General features: G+C 42.1%; 1 protein-coding gene across 1 annotated transcript in view; it reads right to left on the minus strand.

Moving 5' to 3' along the window:
* LOC138003486 (serine/threonine-protein kinase ATR-like) overlaps positions 1-2,895 on the minus strand; it is a 118,266-nt gene extending 115,371 nt beyond the window's left edge. The window contains exon 1 of the mRNA XM_068849583.1: positions 2,801-2,895. The gene's annotated coding sequence lies outside the window, so the exon portion shown is untranslated. The remainder of the gene's footprint in view (positions 1-2,800) is intronic.
* Between the last annotated feature and the right edge of the window lie 2,005 nt (positions 2,896-4,900).

The following is a 4,900-nucleotide window of genomic DNA, read 5'->3' on the forward strand; positions in this document are numbered from 1 at the left end:
CCCTGTCGGGATTGGCGGCCAGTCTTTGTCACAAATCATGGATGAGGGCCTCATTCTGAAAGACCCATAGCGTTGGCTCACACACCCTAACCAAAGCAGAAAGGAATTATGACTCCCAGATCGAAAAGGAAGCCCTAGACATTGCCGCTGTGGCCTGGGGGCCAGGGCGTAGGATCCAGGGGAGGTGAAATGGGTGAAATTCACCCCCCTTTTTTCTGAGCCCCCTTCTTTCTTTTTTTTTTTCTTATCCCTCAAACACCTCAACCAGGCTTTTGGTTCTATTACATTATTACAAAAATTCACCTGCCATTTCAAATCCTGGATCTGCGCCTGGGGGTAAAGAAATTTCACCTTTACCTGTTTGGCCATTATTCACACTTGTGACAGATCATGAACTCGAACCTCTGCACCTCTGACCTCAATCTTTAACCAGCAAAGACAGCCGCTCGCTTACAACATTATGCAGCTTATTCCTCTTGTTTCCATCTTCACTAAGGTTGCTGCTTTGTTCCAGCTGATTGAGTGTTGCTTTCCTTCGTGGTTTCCCTTGGTCACTGACTGGGACCTTTCACCCTTGCTTGCACCTGGTTGGATCATATTACTCTCGATGTTTAATAATGGTTACACTTTGTCTGACTTGCTGAAATGCATTTTATAGCCTTAAACCTGCATTCATCTGTAGTTTTTCACCGAGTTTGTCATTCATGATACCAACAACCAAGCGGAACATGGATCATTTCATCGTTCAATGATCCATATTCACAGGAGCTCAGCCCAACAACAAGAAGATCTGTTAATAAATTTTCCTCAGTTACATATTGATCTTGCACAAGGTTCATTTTGATTGATTGACGTTTTTCTGTGCTATAAAATGATGGTCAAATTTTCCTTTCACAATGTCACCCCTGTCGCATCTGTTTCTTAAGCAAAGGTAAACGCTTGCCCAAATATCTTTGACGTTGCCAATAAGGCATGGAGAAGGCTAGGGCTCCGTCCTGGCTCTGCAAGCTGAAACAAAGTAATAACACTCGAATCGCTTTATCCAACAAGGCCACTCCTCAAGTTGAAAGATTTGGTGAATAGCTGCAGCTCCTGTGACATCGCTAAGCTAACCCTGCTGTTTTCGTCTGTTGACATTCTGGGGAAAATGTGTTGGAGTATGCAGTTTCAATGATCGCTCTTTCGATGAAGGCACTGTAATTGGAGGGGACTGGCTTAGTTACCAACTTCTGACACCACGTCATGTTGCTGAATGTATTTTACCCAAGAATGAAACGCACAAGTATTCTGTCCAACTGAAGTTCTTTTACCTGATATCTTCTCTGATTACAGTGCCAGATTGCATTGCATAAGAGTGTAAAGTTGGCAATCACAAATTGTTGTAAGCAAAATGTATAACGTTTCTGATTTCTCATTCTTCACTAAAAGCACAATTATAAAAAAGAAAAACGAGAGTTTGAAGACATGAAAACATTCACAAAGTCAATGGCCAGCAACACATATAGGGAGCAGGCTAGTGCAGGTTCGAAACCCAGACTGTTGTACTGCAGGGGGTTGAGTTTGTTGGTTTTCTTCTCTACTCTGATAGCTTTTTCTCTGCGTACTCCAATTTTCCCCTCTCCTCAAAAACCAATCTTTGATATGACAAGACTTGATCACGACCTGCCCAGACGATTTACACGATTACGCAAACTGTGAAAGGAATCCTAACCAATTTGACGCAGTTTAATAAGAGATTTCATCTGCTTGTTGATCCATTGTGGGGGTCGTTAGTCATAACAATCTGGGTGTTAGGGAAGGTAAAATATCCAGTCCAGTCTTGATCACTAAATTTTTCCAAGGTGTCAGTTTTCTCTTTGGCCACACACCAAGCTACCCACACACAGAGCAGGCATCGACTTCTCTCCAAATATGTTGTCATTGCTAAACGATTTGTCGTCCTGAAGTCTCTTGAGTGCAATATGATATTCTGAGAAGGTACATGTAGCTTTTCCTTTCCAAGGGTTTAATTTCGACAGTGACAGGATCGGAAAGCCCAAACGGTGACACTTCTTGGGCAGTACATCATAATATCCAAGCAACTGGCAGGGGATTTGTGTCCAAATTGTAATCGTTGCAGGACTAAATGAGTTATATATTTTCTCACTGTTTTAGTATAACTAACCCGGTGATGTACTGTAAATATCCACCACTAGCAACACCACTGAGGTGAATAGTTGTCAATTACCATTATAACACATAAGACAGTTAAAACTACACAGTAACTTGGTGCATTTCCACTATAATGTAAGTGGTCAAGAGTGGGCTCAGCACAAAATTGCACAAATTTTTAAACGCTTGTGAGACTAGTACAAGATCCTTGACATTCTATTCTTTGCTGGTTTTTTCGGGTGTCTTAATAACTGTGCATGGTACATGTAAAGTACATGTATAACACATTCAGTGACATAACAGGAAGGCGGCTCGACCATACATCCTGTATTATTATTACACAAACCTGTGGCAGTGATGAAAAATGTGTCTTTCTGCTGACATTAAGATTTTGTGAGACCTTACCTTCAATGTTACTGAAGTTTCTTGCTGGCCCTCTCCATCAAAACAGCCTCACACAAACATCTCACTAAGAACTAAAAAAAAATGGCTAAAGGTAAAGAACTGTCCTCTTTGTCCAACCGCAACAGAACTATGTGAGAATCAAAATCGTCATGCACCTAATTACGTGCATTTCTGGACATATCTGATCAGGACAGCTTCTTTGCCTAAAAGAGGACTCTGTGTAACTTGAATAATTTATATCAACCTGTTGGTGTTGCTGATTGCCGATGAAGTCAACCAAGCCACTGATTAATGTCTTCAGTTATGTAGTTCTGTGTTAAGGGGACTGAGCGACATGAACTGGCTGGCATGCACATGTAAAGATGAGCAAGAAACTCACACAAGGCTCTCTGAAAAAAAAGGTACCACAAAAACAAAAGTATAAGAAGACAAACGTTTTTGGGTAAGACCAGCAGAAGATCCCAAAACTTTGATAGGTTAAGGGGCGAAGAAAGCTAAAGGTACACCTTATTTAACGTTGGAAGTTCCTTAACCTCTAGAGGGTATTCTCCAGGAAGCCGACAGTGTGCTAATTCCCCCCAACCCCCCTCTTTTATAAGTGCTCCATGTTAAGGGTATTTAGAGCTATCTGAAGCTACACAGAATGGAAGAAGTCAAAGCAAGGATGTGGGCAGCGGGAGGTCGTGAGTTCGACTCGGCCGGACTCAACACTCAGGGTCTTAAAATAACTGAGGAGAAAGTGTTGCCTGACAGTGTGTAATTATAATATCGGACCAGCTAATCGCCCTTTTTTGCAGTCAGAGACTGAATTACTAAGGGCGCACTATATTATTATACTATACGATAAGGTCAAATGGTTAGGGAGTTTGGCCAGTTTACCTTGTCATCAATGAGATCCCACTACTTCAAAGGTATGTGCATGTGATGACTTACTTTAGCATTGACAATATCTGTCTCCCCTTGTTTGCAATTAACCCACAAAATCATCATGGCCATGATGGCTTTGACTTTTGTTCTAGTCTGTAATTCCAATTGTTATATTTTTGGCCACTGTTCTGTGTTTTGTTTTCTGTATGCACCTTTTTTGTGCAAAGGCCACCACAAGTAAGTAAATGTTTTTTAATTCCCAAAAAGTTTTCCCGTTTTGGCACACACATAACATTTATCATGTAAAACGTTTCTGAATCTCTTCGAAGACATTTTGCTTTTGTTTGTTGTCATAGTTACTGCCACTTTTTATACTCTTGTGTGCCTGATGGGTTTTTAATGATAGAATGGGATCATTGCCCCATTCATCTTGTTTCATTTGTGGTACTCTACTGTTCTGCAATCGCTCCCTAAAGTTTCCCTACCCTTCGAATGCAATTTTGAGTTCTCGTATTATCATTATTGAAGTGCAAGTGAGACCAGTGGATTTAGATAACTACTTACAAATTCATACACTGACCATACATAGATTCAGACGGAGTAATCATGTATTTGCTGGTTTGTGGTTTGGGAAAGGGAAACCTAATTTTCCAACATTCCTTAGACCACTTTCCCTTGCCATAATTGAACTTTATTACCAAGGTAAGAATGATGTGCCAAGCAGCGCCAGTAATAAAGACACCCGACACGATAATAGCGAACAACAAACACTTTACTAAGTACAACAAGGTCGCAACTCGATGGCGAACTCAAAACAAGAAAAGCCACGAGGGGACGCGCGTGATACACATGCGCGGCTGACAATAACCGCTGGCGCAACTTCTTCTTCTTCTTCTTCTTCTTCTTGAAGGAAAGAAAACTAACATGGGAAAGTATAACAGGAAATGAATGTAAATGAAGTGTAACGAAAAGTTGGTAACAGATCGCAACCATTCTTAATAGTACTTGGTCAAACGCGCCAATACTGAAATAACTGTGAGCCAACAACACTAGTTGAGAATGTACTCCTGTAAGTATGCTGGGGGCCGGCGTGCCCGTTGGGTCTTGGTTCACATGAACTTGAAACAAGAACATGATCAGTTTCAAGGGGGGTCGAGTCGTCCTGCTGTTTGGCTTGGTCCGGGAGGAGTCTGGAGGATCTGGGTCGGGCGGACGTAACAGGTCTGGTGGGGCAGAGGGCTCTTGACAAGGCAGGGGCTGCTCAGGAATCTCCACACATTCGTCTTCATCAAGTGTAAGGACGACAGGCTGGTACGATGGTGGTGGGAGGGTATGTGGTACAGTGTAGCACTCGGCTAGCTTCACCTTGTAAGATGTAGCCCTGAGTTATGAGCCAGAGAACTTCTTAATGAAACACCATTCGCCGTCGATGCTAACAATGATATAGCGATCACGGGCGCGAGACTTATCTCGGTCA

Source organism: Montipora foliosa, chromosome 5, assembly GCF_036669935.1.
Source record: "Montipora foliosa isolate CH-2021 chromosome 5, ASM3666993v2, whole genome shotgun sequence".
Lineage (NCBI taxonomy): Eukaryota > Metazoa > Cnidaria > Anthozoa > Scleractinia > Acroporidae > Montipora > Montipora foliosa.